General features: G+C 38.3%; 1 protein-coding gene and 1 long non-coding RNA gene across 2 annotated transcripts in view; one reads left to right on the top strand and one right to left on the bottom strand.

The window, feature by feature from the left end:
- ODAD2 (outer dynein arm docking complex subunit 2) overlaps positions 1-19,945 on the top strand; it is a 243,746-nt gene that overhangs the window by 213,244 nt on the left and 10,557 nt on the right. The gene's annotated exons all lie outside the window — the stretch shown is intronic.
- Positions 1-19,945, bottom strand: part of LOC130707754 (uncharacterized) — a 36,618-nt gene that overhangs the window by 14,935 nt on the left and 1,738 nt on the right. Inside the window, exons 2-4 of the long non-coding RNA XR_009007776.1 lie at positions 13,923-14,110; positions 11,961-12,028; positions 10,821-10,891 (exon numbers count right to left, since the gene is read on the bottom strand). This is a non-coding gene — a long non-coding RNA (uncharacterized LOC130707754). The remainder of the gene's footprint in view (positions 1-10,820; positions 10,892-11,960; positions 12,029-13,922; positions 14,111-19,945) is intronic.

Here is a 19,945-nt window from a genome sequence, read left to right as displayed (position 1 = left end):
ATTTACATCCTACCAACAGTGCACGAGGGTTCCCTTTTCTCCACATCCTCACCAACACTTATTTGTTGTCTTTTTTTTTTTTAATTAATTAATTTATTTATTTTTGGATGTGTTGGGTCTTAGTTTCTGTGCAAGGGCTTTCTCCAGTTGCGGCGAGCGGGGGCCACTCTTCATCACGGTCTGCAGGCCTCTCACTATCGCGACCTCTCCCGTTGCGGAGCACAGGCTACAGATGCACAGGCTCAGCAGTTGTGGCTCACGGGCCTAGCCGCTCCGCGGCATGTGGGATCTTCCCAGACCGGGGCACAAACCCGTGTCCCCTGCATTGGCAGGCGGATTCCCAACCACTGCGCCACCAGGGAAGCCCTTGTTGTCTTTTTGATAATATCCATTCTAACAGGTGTGAGGTGATATCTCATTGTGGTTTTGATCTGCATTTCTCTAATAATTAGGGATATTGAACATCTTTTCATGCGCCGGTTTGCCATCTGTATGTCTCCTTTGGAAAAATGTCTATTCAGGTCCTCTGCCCATTTTTAAAATTTATTTATTTATTTATTTATTTTTTTTTTAGAAGTGGTCCCTGATCAGATTCAGGGCCAGTTGCTTCTCGGAATGTTTGGTGATATTCCTTTTAAAGTTTAATTATTTACTTACTTATTTATTTATTTATTTATGGCTGTGTTGGGTCTTCGTTTCTGCACGAGGGTTTTCTCTAGTTGTGGCAAGTGGGGGCCACTCTTCATCACGGTGCGCAAGCCTCTCATTATCGCGGCCTCTCTTGTTGCGGAGCACAGGCTCCAGATGCGCAGGCTCAGTAGTTGTGGCTCACGGGCCCAGCTGCTCCGCGGCATGTGGGACCCTCCCAGACCAGGGCTCGAACCCGTGTCCCCCGCATTGGCAGGCAGACTCAACCACTGCGCCACCAGGGAAGCCCCCTCTGCCCATTTTTAAATCAGGTTGCTTTTATGTTGTTGAGTTGTATGGGTTCTTTGTATACTTTGGATGTTAGCCCCTTACTGGATATATGATTTGTAAATATCTGCTTGTGTTCAGTACATTGCTTTTTCATTTTGATGGTGGCTTCCTTTGTTCTGCAGAGGCTTTTTAGTTTGACGCAGTCCTATTTGGTTATTTTTGCTTTTGTTTCCTTTGCCTTTGGAGTCAGAACCACAAAAGCATCACTAAGATCAATGTCAAAGACCTCACTGCCTGTGTTTTCTTCTAGCAATTTTATGGTTTCAGGTCTTACATTCAAGTCTTTAATCCATTTTGAATTAATTTCTGTGTATGGTAGACGATCATAGTCTAGTTTCATTCCTTTTTCCTATGGCTGTCCAGTGTTCACAACACCATTTATTGAAGAGACCATTCTTTCTCCATGTATATGTTCATGACTCTTCTCTTGTAAACTAATTGTTCATATATGTGTAGATTTGTTTCTAGGCTCTCTATTCTGTTCCATTGATCTCTGTGTCTGTTTTTATGCGAAACCATACTGTTTTGATTACCATAGCTTTATAGCATACTTTGAAATCAAGGAGTGTGATCCCTCCAGCTTTGTTCTCCTTTCTCAAGGCTGCTCTGGCTATTTGGGGTCTTTGGTGGTTCCATGCAAATTTTAGAATTAACGTTCTTTTCCCATCAGAAGTGCCCTTCGAATTTTGAGAGGGATTGCATTAAATCCGTAGACTGCTTTATATAGTATGGACTTTTTTTTTTTTTAAAGAGACATTTTATTTATCTATTTATTTATTTATTTATGGCTGTGTTGGGTCTTCGTTTCTGTGCGAGGGCTTTCTCCAGTTGCGGCAAGCGGGGGCCTCTCTTCATCGCGGTGCGCGGGCCTCTCACTGTCGCGGCCTCTCTTGTTGCGGAGCACAGGCTCCAGACGCGCAGGCTCAGTAGTTGTGGCTCATGGACCTAGTTGCTCCGCGGCATGTGGGATCTTCCCAGACCAGGGCTCGAACCCGTGTCCCCTGCATCGGCAGGCGGATTCTCAACCACTGCGCCACCAGGGAAGCCCCCTAGTATGGACATTTTAACAATATTAATTCTTCCAATCCCTGATCACAGAATATCTTTCCATTTATTTTTTTAAATAGATCTTTATTGGAGTATAATTGCTTCACAATACTGTGTTAGTTTCTGTTGTACACGAAAGTGAATCAGCCATATGCATACATATGTCCCTATATCCCCTCCCTCTTCAGCCTCCCTCCCATCCTCCCTATCCCACCCCTCTAGGTCATCGCAAAGCACTGAGCTGATCTCCCTGTGCTATGCTGCTCCTTCCCACCAGCCAACTATTTTACATTTGGTAGTGGATATACGTCGATGCTACTCTCACTTTGCCCCGGCTTCCCTCTCCCACCCCATGTCCTCAAGTCCATTCTCTACATCTACATCTTTATTCCTGCCCTGCAACTAGGTTCATCGGTACCTTTTTTTTTTTTTTTTTTTAGATTCCATATATACACGTTAGAATACAGTATTTGTTTTGGTCGTTCTGACTTACTTCACTCTGTATGACAGACTCTAGGTCCATCTACCTCACTACAAATGACCCAATTTCGTTCCTTTTTATGGCTGAGTAATATTCTATTGTATATATGTACCACATCTTTATCCATTCGTCTGTTGATGGGCATTTAGGTTGCTTCCATGTCCTGGCTATTGTAAATAGAGCTGCAATGAACATTTTGGTACATGACTCTTTTTGAATTATGGTTTTCTCAGGGTATATGCCCAGTAGTGGGATTGCTGGGTCATATGGTAGTTCTATTTTTAGTTTTTTAAGGAACCTCCATACTGTTCTCCATAGTGGCTGTATCAATTTACATTCCCACCAACAGTGCAAGAGTGTTCCCTTTTCTCCACACCCTCTCCAGCATTTATTGTTTCTAGATTTTTTGATGATGGCCATTCTGACCGGTGTGAGATGATATCTCATTGTACTTTTGATTTGCATTTCTCTAATGATTAAGGATGTTGAGCATTCTTTCATGTGTCTGTTGGCCATCTGTATATCTTCTTTGGAGAAATGTCTGTTTAGGTCTTCTGCCCATTTTTGGATTGGGTTGTTCGTTTTTTTGTTATTGAGCTGCATGAGCTGCTTGTAAATCTTGGAGATTAATCCTTTGTCAGTTGCTTCATTTGCAAATATTTTCTCCCATTCTGAGGGTTGTCTTTTGGTCTTGTTTATGGTTTCCTTTGCTGTGCAAAAGCTTTGAAGTTTCATTAGGTCCCATTTGTTTATTTTTGGTTTTTATTTCCGTTACTCTAGGAGGTGGGTCAAAAAAGATCTTGCTGTGGTTTATGTCAAAGAGTGTTTTTCCTATGTTTTCCTCTAAGAGTTTTATAGTGTCTGGTCTTACATTTAGGTCTTTAATCTATTTCAAGTTTATTTTTGTGTATGGTGTTAGGTAGTGTTCTAATTTCATTCTTTTCCATGTAGCTGTCCAGTTTTCCAGCACCACTTATTGAAGAGGCTGTCTTTTCTCCATTGTATGTTCTTGCCTCCTTTGTCATAAATTAGGTGACCATATGTGCGTGGGTTTATCTCTGGGCATTCTATCCTGTACCATTGATCTATATTTCTGTTTTTGTGCCAGTACCATACTGTCTTGACTACTGTAGCTCTGTGGATTAGTTTGAAGTCGGGGAGCCTGATTTCTCCAACTCTGTTTTTCTTTCTCAAGATTGCTTTGGCTATTTGGGGTCTTTTGTGTTTCCATACGAATTGTAAAATTTTTTGTTATAATTCTGTGAAGAATGCCATTGGTAGTTTGATAGGGATTGCACTGAATCTGTAGGTTGCTTTGGGTAGTATAGTATAGTTATTTTCACAATATTGATTCTTCCAATCCATAAACATGGTATATTTCTCCATCTGTTTATGTCATCTGTGATTTCTTTCATCAGTGGTTTATAGTTTTCTGAGTACAAGTCTTTTGCCTCCTTAAGCAGGTTTATTCCGAGGTATTTTATTCTTTCTGTTGCTATGGTAAATGGGATTGGTTCCTTAATTTCTCTTTCTGATTTTTCATTGTTGGTGTATAGGAATGCCAGAGATTTCTATGCATTAATTTTGTATCCTGCAACCTTACCAAATTCATTGATTAGTTCTAGTAGTTTTCTGTTGGCATCTTTAGGATTTTCTGTGTATGGTGTCAAGTCATCCACAGACAGTGACAGTTTTACTTCTTCTTTTCCAATTTGTATTCCTTTTTTTCTTTTTCTTGCCTGATTGCTGTGGCTAGGACTTCCAAAACTATGTTGAATAAGAGTGGCGAGAGTGGACATCCTTGTTTTGTTCCTGATCTTAGTGGCAGTGCTTTCAGTTTTTCACCATTGAGTATGATGCTTGCTGTGGATTTGTCATATATGGCCTTTACTATGTTGAGGTTGGTTCCCTCTATGCCCACTTTCTGGAGAGTTTTTATCATAAAGCGGTGTTGAATTTTGCCAAAAGCTTTTTCTGCATCTATTGAGGTTATCATATGGTTTTTATTGCTTAACTTGTTAATGTGGTATATTACATTGATTGATTTGCATATATTGAAGAATCCTTGCATTGCTGGGATAAATCCCACTTGATCATGGTGTATGATCCTTTTAATGTGTTGTTGGATTCTGTTTGCTAGTATTTTGTTCAGGATTTTTGCATCTATGTTCATCAGTTATATTGGTCTATAATTTTCTTTTTTGTGATATCTTTTCCTGGTTTTGATATCAGGGTGACAGTGGCTTCATAGAATGAATTTGGGAGTGTTTCTCCCTCTGCAATTTTTTGGAGGAGTTTGAGAAGGATCAGTGTTAGCTCGTCCCTAAATGTTTGATAGAATTCACCTGTGAAGCCATAAGGTCCTGGACTTTTGTTTGTTGGAAGATTTTAAATTATGGTTTCAATTTCATTACTTGCAATAGGTCTATTCATATTTTCTAATTCTTCCTGGTACAGTCTTGGAAAATTGTACCTTTCCAAGAATTTGTCCATTTCTTCCAGGTTGTCCATTTTATTGGCATAAAGCTGTTTGTAGTAGTCTCTTATTATCCTTTGTATTTCTGTGGTGTCAGTTTTGATTTCTCCTTTTTCATTTCTAAATTTATTGATTTGCATCCTCTCCTTTTTTTTCTTGATGAGTCTGGCTAAGGGTTTATCAATTTTGTTTATCTTCTCAAAGAACCAGCTTTTAGCTTTATAGATCTTTGCTATTGTTTTCTTCATTTCTATTTCATTTATTTCTGCTCTAATTTTTATGATTTCTTTCCTTCTACTGACTTTAGATTTTCTTTGTTCTTCTTTCTCTAGTTGTTTTAATTGTAGGGATAGATTGTTTATTTGAGAGTTTTCTTGTTTCTTGAGGTGAAATTGAATTGCTATAAACTTCCCTCTTAGAACTGCTTTTGCTGTGTCCCATAGGTTTTGGGTCATCATGTTTTCATTGTCATTTGTTTCTATGTATTTTTAAATTTCTTTTTGATTTCTTCAGTGATCTCTTGGTTATTTAGTAGTGCACTGTTTAGCCTCCATGTATTTGTAGTTTTTACAGTTTTTTTTTTCCTGTAATTGATTTCCAATCTCATAGCATTGTGGTCAGAAAAGATGCTTGATATGATTTCAATTTTCTTAAATTTACCAAGACTTGATTTGTGACCCAAGATGTGATCTATCCTGGTGACTGTTCCATGTGCACTTGAGAAGGAAGTGTATTCTGCCACTTTTGGGTGGAATGTTCTATAAATATCAATTAAATCTATCTGGTCTATTGTGTCATTTAAAGCTTGTGTTTCCTTATTTATTTTCTTCTTGGATGATCTGTCCATTGTTGTAAGTGGTGTGTTAAAGTCCCCTACTATTATTGTGTTACTGTCGATTTCTCCTTTCATGGTTGTTAGCATTTTCCTTATGTATTGAGGTGCTCCTATGTTGGGTGCATAAACATTTATAATTGTTGTATTTTCTTCTTGGATTGATCCCTTGATCATTATGTAGTGTCCCTCCTTATCTCTTATAACAGTCTTTATTTTAAAGTCTATTTTATCTGATATGAGTATTGCTACTCCAGCTTTCTTTTGATTTCCATTTGCATGGAATATCTTTTTCCGTCCCTTCACCTTCAGTCTGTATGTGTCCCTAGGTCTGAAGTGGGTCTCTTGTAGACAGCATATATATGGGTCTTGTATTTATCCATTCCGCCAGTCTGTGTCTTTTGGTTGGGGCATTTAATCCATTTACATTCAAGGTTATTATCCATATGTTTGTTCCTATTACCATTTTCTTAGTTGTTTTGGGTTTGCTTTTGTGGGTCTTTTTCTTCTCTTGTGTTTCCCACCTAGAGAAGTTTCTTTAGCATTTGTTGTAAAGCTGGTTTGGTGGTGCTGTTAGCTTTTGCTTGTCTGAAAAGCTCCTGATTTCTCTGTCGAATCTGAATGAGATCCTTGCTGGGTAGAGTAATCTTGGTTGTAGGTTTTTCTCTTTCATCACTTTAAGTATATCCTACCACTCCCTTCTGGCCTGCAGAATTTCTGCTGAAAAGTCATCTGATAACCTTATGGAGATTCCTTTTTATGTTATTTGTTGTTTGTCCCTCACTGCTTTTAATATTTTTTCTTTGAATTTAATCTTTGTTAGTTTGATTAATATGTGTCTTCCTTGACTTGGGTGAATATTTCCTTTCCCATCTTAGGGAATTTTTTGACTATAATCTCTTCAAATATTTTCTCAGACCCTTTCTTTTTCTCTTCTTCTTCTGGGACCCCTACAATTTGAATGTTGGTGCGTTTAGTGTTGTCCCAGAGGTCTCTGAGATTGTCTTCAATTCTTTTCATTCTTTTTTCTTTATTTTGCTCCTTGGCAGTTATTTCCACCATTTTGTCTTCCAGCTCAGTTATTCGTCTTTCTGCCTCTGTTATTCTGTTATTCTTTCACCTTGGCTGAAGTTATCCCTGGGTATTTTATTCTTTTTGACACAATTGTAAATGGGATTGTTTTCTTAATCTCTCTTTCTGATAGTTCATTATTAGTGTATAGAAATACAACAGATTTCTGTATATTGATTTTATATCTGGCAACTTTACTGAATTCATTTATTCTAACTAACAAATTTTTTTTTTTTTTTTGCTGGACTCTTTAGGGTTTTCTATATATGGTATCATGTCATATGCAAATAGCGACAATTTTACTTCTTCCTTTCCAATTTGGATGGCTTCTATTTCTTTTTCATGCCTAACTGATGTGGCTAGGACTTGCAATACTATTATGTTGATAAAAGTGATGAGAGTGGGTATCCTTGTCTTGTTCCTGATCTTAGAGGAAAAGCTTTGAGCTTTTCACCATTGAGTATGATGTTAGCTGTGGGTTTGTCATATATAGCCTTTATTTATGCTGAGGTACATTCCCTCAATATTCACATTGTTGAGCATTTTATCATAAATTGGTATTGAATTTTGTTAAATGCTTTTTCTGCATCTATTGAGATGATCATATTTTTTATCCTTTGTTTTGTTAATGTGTTAATCACATTGACTTGTGGATGTTGAACCATCCTTGCATCCCTGGAATAAATCCCACTTGATCATGGTGTATGATCCTTTCAATGTGTTGTTGGATTCGGTTTGCTAATATTTTGTTGGGGATTTTTGCATCTATGTTCATTAAGGATATTGGCCGGTAATTTTTTTGTGGTATTCTTCTCTGGTTTTGGTATCAGGGCCTCTTAAAATGAGTTTGGAAGTGTTTCTTCCTCTTCATTTTTTGGGGAATAGTTTGAGAAGGATTGGTATTAAATCTTCTTTGGATGTTTGGTAGAATTTGCTAGTGAGCCACCTGGTCCTAGACTTTTGTTCGTTGGGAGGTTTTTGATTGCTGATTCAATCTTCTCACTAGTAATCAAGCTATTCAGATTTTCTATTTCTTCATGATTCAGTCTTGGAAGATTGTATGTTTCTAGAAATATATCCATTTCTTCTAGGTTGTTCAATTGTTGGTGTATAATTCTCCATAGTTGTCTCTTATGATCCTTTGTATTTCTTTACTATTAGTTGTTACTTCTCTTTTATTTCTGATTTCATTTATTTAAGCCTGCTCTCTTTTTTTTTTTCTTGGTGAATCTAGCTAATGTTTTGTCAATTTTGTTTATCTTTTCAAAGAACCAGCTTAGTGTCATTGATATTTTCTATTGTCTTTTTAGTCCCTATTTCATTTATTTTTGCTTTGATCTTTATTATTTCCTTCCTTCTACTAACTTTGGGCTTCATTTGTTCTTCTTTTCTCTAGATGCTTTGGATGTAAAGTTGGATTAGTTATTTGGAATTTGTCTTCTTTCTTGAAGTAGGCTTGTATCATTATGAACTCTCCTCTTAGAACTGCTTTTGCTGCATCCCATAGACTTTGGTATATCATATTTCTGTTTTCATTTGTCTGTAGGCATTTTTAAATTTTTTCCTTTGATTTCTTCAATGACCCATTGATTGATCAGTAGCATATTATTTAATCTCCATGTTTATGGTTTTTTAATTTTCTTCCTGTAAATGATTTCTAGTTTTATACCATAGTGATCAGAGAAAAATGCTTGATATGACTTCAGCCTTCTTGAATTTCCTGAGACTTGTTTTCTGGCCTAACATGTGATCAACCCTGGAGAATGCTCTATGTGCACTGAGAATGTATACTCTGCTGCTTTTGGATGGAATGTTCTGTATAAATCTTTTAAATCTCTGGTCTCATATGTCATTTATGGCTGATGTTCCCTTATTGATTTTCTGTCTGGATGATCTATCCATCGATGTAAGTGGGGTGTTAAAGTCCCCTACTCTTATTGTATTGCTGTCAATTTCTCCCTTTAGGCTCATTAATATTCACTTTAAATATTCTGGTGCTCCTATGTTGGGTGCATATATATTTATAAATGTTTAGATCTTGCTAGATTAACCCCTTTATCATTATGTAATGTCCTTTTTGTCTTTTATTACAGTCTTTATTTTAAGGTCTATTTTATCTGATATGAGTATAGCTACTCCAACTTTCTTTTCATTTCCATTTGCATGGAATATCTTTCTCCATCCCTTTGCTTTCACTGTGTGTGTCCTTACTTCTAAAGTGAGCCTCTTGTAAACAGCATATAGTTGGGTCTTGTTTTCAGCCACTCTGTGTCTTTCAATAGGAGCATTTATTTTTATTTATGTTTTAATTTTTTTATATGGACCATTTTTAAAGTCCTTATTGAATTTGTTACAATATTGCTTCTGTTTTAATGTTTTGGTTTTTTGACCATGAGGTATGTGGGCTCTCAGCTCCCTGTCCAGGGATTGAACCCACACCCCCTGCATTGGAAGGTGAAGTCTGAATCACTGGACTGCCAGGGAAGTCCCCTCAACAGGAGCATTTAGTCCATTTACACTTAAAGTAATTATTGCTAGGTATGTATTTACTGCCATTTTGTTAGCTGTTTTCTGGCTTGTAGTTTCTGGTTTGTAGTTCTCTCTGTTCCTTTCTTCTTCTCTTTCTCTCTTCCTTTGTGGTTTCATGCATTTCTTTAGTGTTATGTTCAGCTTATTTTGTCATTTTTCTTTTTGTGTATTCACTATAAATTTTTGCCTCGTGGTTACCATGAGGTTCACATATAACATCGTATGTATGTAATGGTCTGTTTTAAGTTGATAACAACTTAAATTTGAACACATCCTAGAACTTTACTTTTTATTCCCCCCATCATGTCTTATATTTGTATGTCACCTTTTATATCTTTTAATTGTATGCATCCCTTGACTAATTATTGCAGTTTTATTTAATTTTACTTTTGTCTTTAACCTTCATACTTGCTTTATATGTGACTGATTCATTACCTTTACTATATATTTACCTTTTCCAGTGAGATTTTTTATTTTGGTATGTTTTCTTGTTATTAATTAGAACCATTTCTTTTCAGCTTAAAGAAGTCCCTTTAACATTTCTGACCTAGGCTCTCATTCTCCCAGCAGATCATTTGTCTTTTCTCTTCTCTGCCTTTTCTTCTTAAAAGAAGGAAAGATTCTCCTAAGTTAGTTACCAATCTGAGTGATTTAGTTTTCTCTAGGCTATACCTTCAAAGTCAGCCCCAGATCTTTTTTGCATGTCAAAAACTTGGCCTAATTATTACGTTCAGGCAAGAGAGAATAGTTGACTCAGACCACAGCTGTGGAGGTAGTCAAAAGAGGTCCAACTCTGGGTGCATTTTGAAGGTGGAGCCAACAGATTTGTTCATGTCTTGGATGAGGGCCATGAGAAAAGAGGAAGCTGAGGACACTCCAATGTCTTTGGCCCAAGCAACTGGAGAGATGAGTTGACATGAATCGAGATGGGGAGGCTGTGAAAAAACGGGTTTCAGATGGGAGAATCAGGAGTTCAGCTTTGTCCATGTAAAATTTAATGTGTATTTTTATTTCCAAGTGGAGATGTCAACTAGGCAGTCAAATGGTCAGAGGTCAGGTCAGAGCTGGAGACTTAAGTTTTATCATCATTCCACTCCTTGATATAATATACATCATATGTACAACTTATATTCATCATATATATGTATACACACACACAGTTGACTTTGAACAACATGGGTTTGAACTGTGTGGGTCCACTTATTTGCAGATTTTTTTCAATAGTTGGTTAAATCCATGTATGTGGAACTACAGATACAGGGGACCAACTATGGGACTTGAGCATCTGTGGATTTTGATATCTGTGGCAGGTCCTGGAACCAATCCCCTATGGATACTGAAGGATGACTGCATATATGTATATATATTTACATACACACATATAACTTGTCTCCAAAAAAACTTACTTCTAAATATTCTTTCACAAAAGTGATTTAACAATAGGACACAGACAGCCACATGGACTTTCAATCTCTTCCTAAAGGGAGAAAACACAAGTTAAATGCAGGCACTGTATCCAGAATTGATAACAAGAGGGCATTTTTCTTAGAGTCTGGAAGAAACCTATGGACTATTCCAAGTAAGATAGCAAATTAAACTCCTGAGTTTAATTTTTCTTCCTTCTGAAGTCTACTAACATTACATTCAAGAAACTTAAAGAAAAAAAAAAAATACCAACAGGGACAAGGAAAGTTGGAGAATTGCAGAGGAGAATATAATAAATTTGTATATGTTGAAATTCAGTGGGAGAGTGGCAACTGCCCAGCAGATCTGAGGAATAAGAATGCAAAGTCAAACGTGGGGAAAACTGAGACCACACCCAATTTACAATGTGGAAGCCTCAAAATATCAGGAACTAGTAGTACTAAAAGTACCTCTGGAACTGTTTGGTAGGGTTGAGGGTGCAGGCTCCAATAAGGAAGACCGGGTGAAAGCTAGAGCCCCTTGTCCAACTCCACTCCCGCAGAGCCACTGCTGTCCCCAGCCCAGCGTCTGTCTACAGCGGGTAAAACAGTGTCTCTGGGCTGGAGGACAGCAGCCACTGTGAGGTGTGGCTACTCTACCCAAGATGCAGATGAAGCTCCCCTGAACGGGGCTCTCTGTCCTGCTCGCTCACAAATCTCTCGAAGCCAATCCTTTACTCTGCTGGCTAGAGTTTGAAAAGCTCTTTCTTGCAGAATTTGACCAGCTCAACACAAAAGCTATCAAGATATTGACCTGGGGAGAACTTCAGCCAGCCTTCCCAGGGCCTCTGCTGGCCTGTGGGAAACTGTTGTGTGAATTGGAAAACGATATTTCCTCTGGGTAGATGAAGCTTTGCTAATGTCAGACTTGAAAAGCAGATCACAGTTTTGTGGGAGGAAAAAGGCATCCCTTCTTTCAGGAAGGCATAGCCTCTGACCAGGGTTCACGAACTGGTAAGTAAGTGAGGGCTGCATTTCAGCCCCCTTCAATCTGGTGTCTTCATAGAGAGCACCATTCTAAGTGGCCCTGAGACCACCCCGATCACCCTGTAGTAAAGCGCAAAGTCAGCAAGCCCCACCTACCTACTCAAAATCTCCAATCATCCAATGAGTAACTGCATCTAAAGGATGTCTTGAACCTGTAAGATAATCTGAAACAAACAGAAACAAACAAATCAATCCTTGGAAGAAACAAAGTGTAGCACAGAGAAGAAAAAAATCAACATCCTCAGAGTGATATAAAAGGTATACACATCCATGAAACCAGAATAGGACTCTATTAAAAACAAAAAACAAAAAACAGCATTCAGGAAGCACAAATTCAATAGAATAGTTGGAAAATAAAGGTAAAGAAACCTCCCAGAAAGTGGAGCAAAAAGATAAAGAAATGAAAACAGGAAACATTAAGAAAAAGAGAACCATACAAAAGACGTAACTTTGGAAGACTGGCTTCAGAAGGAGATAATTGAGAAAACGGAGAGGAGGAAATGGAATGAAATAATTGGAGAATTTCCCAGAACTGAAGTGCATGAACCACTAGATTGAAAGGGCCTATCAGGTGCCTGTATACAGTGGATAAAAACAGGCCTATGATGAGATACAGCATTGTAAAATTTCAGGATGTTAAGTACACACACACACACACACACACGATTTTGTAATCTTCAAAAGAGAAAGAAAGAGAGAGAAAGAGAGAGAGATCACAAACCAAACATCAAGAATCACTTTGGGCTTCTCAACAGTAACACCAGAAGCAAGAAGAAAATGGAGCACTGCCTTCAAAACTCTTCCAACTCCTCAAAAATTACTTCCAACCTATATTTCTATACCAAAGCAAACTTTTAAATTACGTATGAAAGAAGTCATGTAAGTCTTAAGAGGTTTACCTCCTTTGCACATTTTTCAAGAAGCTACTGGAGGATATGATTATCCTTTTAATATCTTTCAAACGTCTTCTAAACCTTCAAATAGAATATTGACAAGCCCAGCTCATATTCTAATTCATACTTGGTCTTGTTTGAACACATATTGGTGAAGTTCCTGGCTGCTCTATTTCAAGATCATTTTACCCCACAAAAGTATTCTTTGAGCTACTAAGAACCAGAGGAAAGCCATAGTGGAACTCAAAGCAGAAATACAGAGCAGTCTCTTCCTTCTTCTGCAGCACCCGGCCTATATTCCAGCCACCAGAGCCCCCAAGGACTGTGAGCCCTGTCTCTCGGGTCTCCCTGATTTCTCCAGAAAGGACTCTTGGAACCTATCACAGAAGCAGAACTTGACAGGGACTCAGAGACTCGATCCCACCGACCCATTCCTGAGAAACTCTGCCCTCACTTCTACAGAGGCGCTCATGCACATGACCCAGCCTCCACTGCCCAGGAGCAGCCTGACCTCTTCTTGAGAGGGTCAGTCGTTCCAGCCAATTGTAGACACTTTCCATCACTGTCACTTGTTACTAGTGTTGGGATGAGTGTACAGCTCCTGAAGTGTGTTTTCTACTAGAGTACTAAGGGCTAACAATCGGAGAGCAGTTACTGTGAGCCAGGCCTTGCTCCAAGAACCTTAAAAATATAACTTACAGATAATAATAAACTCGGGGTCATCACAGGGGGCCTCCCATGCCCATTCCCCATGGTCTTATCCTAGATTGCACCTTCTCCTAGCCCACCCCTGCCTTCCTCTGAGAGCAGTTGCAGGCTGGGCACTTATCTTCTTCTTATCACATCTTGTAAAGGTCAGGCAGGGGAAGAGGTTAATAGTAATAATTTAAAATATTAAATTATCAGTTTATTTCCCTTCTCTACCATCTTCTCCACCTTCCTTCACTTAGACTGAGTGACCCTTAACATCTTCCAACCCAATAGGAAGAATACTTGAGTGAAAACGCATTTGAGTTCTGGCCAGCCTTGCAACTGAGTTTATAGGATAGTCTTTTGCAGGAAGCAGGTAGAGAAGTTTTATTCAATTATTCTAATAACACAAGAGGTGTGGGTGAGCTCTGTTTTTTTATAATATAAATTAATAAGTGTTATAGTTTAGCCTTACCTTTCCGTGAATATTTAAAATTCCACTGACCATTTCCATATTCATCCAACTTCTCGTATTTCCCATTGCAAATATATTCCAGATCCAAGGCATTTATCCCATTTTAATTATCTCCTTTATGCCTTTGTTCATCCGTGGGGGTCTGATGTCCTTCTGGACTAGAGACGGACTCAGGAGGGGACTCGAATCTGAACAGAACTCATCATGTGTTAGAATGAACACAGACTTGTGTTAGTGCAACTTCCCTGCCTTATCCTCTTGTTCACTTAACAGGACACCACAAACCTCCTGTTAACGTTAATTTCCAATATAATTAGATGAAAATTGCTTATTTGGATCAGTCCAATTGGAACTCTAGCAGAGAAAGTGAACTAACAGCAAATTTTATTTTAATCTCTCTACTCAACAACAAACAACCTCCAATTCATGACAACAACAATAGTAATAAAAAGGATCATCCTTTATGAGCATGTAGTATAAGCACTTTACATTCATCATCTCATTGAATCCCCACATCTATCCCATTAAAATGGCATTACCGCAAATCCTAATTTTACTGATAAGAAAACTGAGGCTTGAAGATGGCAGAGTAGAAGGACATGCTCTCACTCCCTCTTGTAAGAGCACCGGCATCACAACTAACTGCTGAACAATCATCGAGATGAAGACACTGGCACTCACCAAAAAAGATACCCCACATCCAAAGAAAAAGGAGAAGCCAAAATGAGATGGTAGGAGGGGCGCAATCACAATAAAATCAAATCCCATAACCGCTGGGTGGGTGACTCAGACTGGAGAACACTTATACCACAGAAGTCCACCCACTGGAGTGAAGGTTCTGAGCCCCACATCAGGCTTCCCAACCTGGGGGTCCGGCAATGGGAGGAGGAATTCCTAGAGAATCAGACTTTGAAGGCTAGCGGGATTTGATTATAGGACTTCGACAGGACTTGGGGAAACAGAGACTCCACTCTTGGAGGGCACACACAAAGTAATGTGTGCATCGGGACCCAGGGGAAGGAGCAGTGACCCCATAGGAGACTGAACCAGACCTACCTGCTAGTGTTGGAGGGTCTCCTGCAGAGGTGGGGGTGGCTGTGTCTCACCATGAGGACAAGGACACTGGCAGCAGAAGTTCTGGGAAGTACTCCTTGGCGTGAGCCCTCCCAGAGTCCGCCATTAGCCCCATCAAAGAGCCTGTGGGCTCCAGTGTTGGATCGCCTCAGGCCAAACAACCAACAGGGAGGGAACCCAGCCCCACCCATCAGCAGACAAGCGGATTAAGTTTTACTGAGCTCTGCCCACCAGAGAACAGCCAGCTCTACCCACCACCAGTCCATCCCATCAGGAAACTAGCACAAGCCTCTTAGATAGCCTCATCCACCAGAGGGCAGACAGCAGAAGCAAGAAGAACTACAGTCCTGCAGCCTGTGGAACAAAAACCACATTCACAGAAAGATAGACAAGATGAAAAGGAAGAGGGCTATGTAACAGATGAAGGAACAAGATAAAGCCCCAGAAAAACAACTAAATGAAGTGGAGATAGGTAACCTTCCAGAAAAAGATTTCAGAATAATGATAGTGAAGATGATCCAGGACCTCAGAAAAAGAATGGAGGCAAAGATCGAGAAGATGCAGGAAATGTTTAACAGACATAGAAGAATTAAAGAACAAACAAACAGAGATGAATAACACAGTAACTGAAATGAAAAATACACTAGAAGGAATCAATAGCAGAATAACTGAGGCAGAAGAACGGATAAGTGACCTGGAAGACAGAATGGTGGAATTCACTGCTGTGGAACAGAATAAAGAAAAAAGAATGAAAACAAATGAAGACAGCCTAAGAGACCTCTGGGACAACATTAAACACAACAACATTTGCATGATAGGGATCCCAGAAGGAGAAGAGAGAGAGAAAGGACCCGAGAAAATATTTGAAGAGATTATAGCCGAAAACTTCCCTAACATGGGAAAGGAAATAGCCACCCAAGTCCAGGTAGCACAGAGAGTCCCATACAGGATAAACCCAAGGAGAAACACGCCAAGACACATAGTAATCAAACTGGCAAAAATTAAAGACAAAGAAAAATTATTGAAAGCAGCAAGGGAAAAATGACAAATAACATACAAGGGAACTCCCATAAGGTTAACAGCTGATTTCTCAGCAGAAACTGTACAGGCCAGAAGAGAGTGACATTACATTTAAAGTGATGAAAGGGAAGAACCTACAACCAAGATTACTCTACCCGGCAAGGATCTCATTCAGATTCAATAGAGAAATCAAAAGCTTTACAGACAAGCAAAAGCTAAGAGAATTCAGCACCACCAAACCAGCTCTACAGCAAATGCTAATGGAACTTCTCTAAGTGGGAAACACAAGAGAATAAAAGGACCTACAAAAGCAAACCCAAAACAATTAAGAAAATGGTCATAGGAACATACATATCGATAATTACCTTAAACGTGAATGTATTAAATGCTCCAACCAAAAGACACAGGCTCACTGAATGGATACAAAAACAAGACCCATATATATGCTGTCCACAAGAGACCCACTTCAGACCTAGGGACACATGCAGACTGAAAGTGAGGGGATGGAAAAAGATATTCCATGCAAATGGAAATCAAAAGAAAGCTGGAGTAGCAATACTCATATCAGATAAAATACACTTTAAAATAAAGAATGTTACAGGAGACAAGGAAGGACACTACATAATGATCAAGGGATCAATCCAAGAAGAAGATATAACAATTATAAATATATATGCACCCAACATAGGATCACCTCAATACATAAGGCAACTGCTAACACCTATAAAAGAGGAAATCGACACTAACACAATAATAGTGGGGGACTTTAACAGCTCACTTACACCAATGGACAGATCATCCAAAGAGAAAATTAATAAGGAAACATAAGCTTTAAATGACACAATAGACCAGATAGATTTAACTGATATTTATAGGACATTCCATCCAAAAACAGCAGATTACACTTTCTTCTCAAGTGCGCATGGAACATTCTCCAGGATAGATCACATCTTGGGTCACAAATCAAGCCTCAGTAAATTTAAGAAAATTGAAATCGTATCAAGCATCTTTTCTGACCATAATGCTATGAGATTAGAAATCAATTACAGAGAAAAAAATGTAAAAAACACAAACAAACACATGGAGGCTAAACAATATGTTACTAAATAACCAAGAGATCAATGAAGAAATCAAAAAGGAAATCAAAAAATACCTAGAGACAAATGACAATGAAAACACGACGATCCAAAACCTATGGGAGGCAGCAAAAGCAGTTCTAAGAGGGACGTTTATAGCAATACAATCCTACCTCAAGAAACAACATCTCAAGTAAACAATCTAACCTTACACCTAAAAGAACTAGAGAAAGAAGAACAAACAAAACCCAAAGTTAGTAGAAGGAAAGAAATCACAAAGATCAGAGCAGAAATAAATGAAATAGAAACAAGGAAAAACAATAGCAAAGATCAATAAAACTAAAAGTTGGTTCTTTGAGAAGATAAACAAAATTGATAAACCATTAGCCAGACTCATCAAGAAAAAGAGGGAAGGACTCAAATCAATAAAATTAGAAATGAAAAAGGAGAAGTTACAACAGACACCGCAGAAATACAAAGCATCCTAAGAGACTACTACAAGCAACTCTACGTCAATAAAATGGACAACCTGGAAGAAATGGACAAATTCTTAGAAAGGTATAATCTTCCAAGACTGAACCAGGAAGAAATAGAAAGTATGAACAGACCAATCACAAGTAATGAAATTGAAACTGTGATTAAAAATCTTCCAACAAACAGAAGTCCAGGACCAGATGGCTTCACAGGTGAATTCTATCAAAAATTTGGAGAAGAGCTAACACCCATCCTTCTCAAACTCTTTCAAAAAATGGCCAAGGAACACTCCCAAACTCATTCTATGAGGCCACCATCACCCTGATACCAAAACCAGACAAAGATACTACAAAAAAAGAAAATTAAAGACCAATATCACTCATGAACATAGATGCAAAAAACCTCAACAAAATACTAGCAAACAGAATCCAACAACACGTTAAAAGGATCATACACCATGATCAAGTGGGATTTATCCCAGGGATGCAAGGATTCTTCAATATATGCAAATCAATCAATGTGATACACCATATTAACAAACTGAAGAAGAAAAATCATATGATCATCTCAATAGATGCAGAAAAAGCTTTTGACAAAATCCAACACACATTTATGATAAAAACTCTCCAGAAAGTTGGCATAGAGGGAACCTACCTCAACATAATAAAGGCCACAGCAAACATCATTTTCAATGGTGAAAAACTGAAAGCATTTCCTCTAAGATCAGGAACAAGACAAGGATGTCCGCTCTCGCCACTCTTATTCAACATAGTTTTGGAAGTCCTAGCCACGGCAATCAAAGAAGAAAAAGAAATAAAAGGAATACAAATTGGAAAGGAAGAAGTAAAACTGTCACTGTTTGCAGATGACATGATACTATACATAGAGAATTCTAAAGATGCCACCAGAAAGCTACTAGAGCTAATCAATGAATTTCGTAAAGTTGCAGGATACAAAATTAATGCACAGAAATCTCTTGCATCCCTATACACTAATGATGAAAAATCTGAAAGAGAAATTAAGGAAACACTGCCATTTACCACTGCAACAAAAAGAATAAAATACCTAGGAATAAACCTACCTAAGGAGACAAAAGACATGTATGCAGAAAACTATAAGACACTGATAAGGAAATTAAGGATGAAATAAACAGATGGAGAGATATGACATGTTCTTGGATTGGAAGAATCAATATTGTGAAAATGAATATAATACCCAAAGCAATCTACAGATTCAATGCAATTCCTATCAAATTACCAATGGCATTTTTTACAGAACTAGAACAAAAAATCTTAAAATTTGTATGGAGACACAAAAGACCCCAAATAGCCAAAGCAATCTTGAGGGAAAAAAACGGAGCTGGAGGTATCAGGCTCTCAGACTTCAGACTATACTACAAAGCTACAGTAATCAAAACAATAGGGTACTGGCACAAACACAGAAACATAGATCAATGGAACAAGATAGAAAGCCCAGAGGTAAACCCACGCACCGATGGTCAACTAATCTATGACAAAGGAGGCAAGGATATACAATGGAGAAAAGACAGTCTCTTCAATAAGTGGTGCTGGGAAAACTGGACAGCTACATGTAAAAGAATGAAATTAGAACACTCCCAAACACCATACACAAAAATAAACTCAAAATGGATTAGAGACCTAAATGTAAGACTGAACACTATAAAACTCTTAGAGGAAAACATAAGCAGAACACTCTTTGACATAAATCACAGCAAGATCTTTTTTTGATCCACCTCCTAGAGTAATGAAAATAAAAACAAAAATAAACAAATGGGACATAATGAAATTTAAAGGTTTTTGCACAGCAAAGGAAACTACAAACAAGACGAAAAGACAACCCTCAGAATGGAAGAAAATATTTGCAAATGCATCAGTGGACAAAGCATTAATCTCCAAAATATATAAACAACTCATGCAGCTCAATATTAAAAAAACAAACCACCCAATCCAAAAATGGGCAGAAGATGTAAGTAGACATTTCTCCACAGAAGACATACAGATGGCCAAGAAGCACATGAAAAGCTGCTCAACATCACTAATTATTAGAGAAGTGCAAATCAAAACTACAATGAGGTATCACCTCACACCAGTTAGAATGGGCATCATCAGAAAATCTACACACAACAAATGCTGGAGAGGGTGTGCAGAAAAGGGAACCCTCTGGCACTGTAGGTGGGAATGTAAATTGATACAGCCACTATGGAGAACAGTATGGAGGTTCCTTAAAAAACTACAAATAGAACTACCATATGACCCAGCAATCCCACTACTGGGCATATACCCAGAGAAAACCATAATTCAAAAATACACATGTACCCCAATGTTCATTGCAGCAGTGTTTACAATAGCCAGGGCATGG

This window comes from Balaenoptera acutorostrata, chromosome 3, assembly GCF_949987535.1.
Source record: "Balaenoptera acutorostrata chromosome 3, mBalAcu1.1, whole genome shotgun sequence".
Lineage (NCBI taxonomy): Eukaryota > Metazoa > Chordata > Mammalia > Artiodactyla > Balaenopteridae > Balaenoptera > Balaenoptera acutorostrata.
Note: the sequence above shows the minus strand (reverse complement) of the source record. Positions and strands in the feature narration are given on the sequence as shown.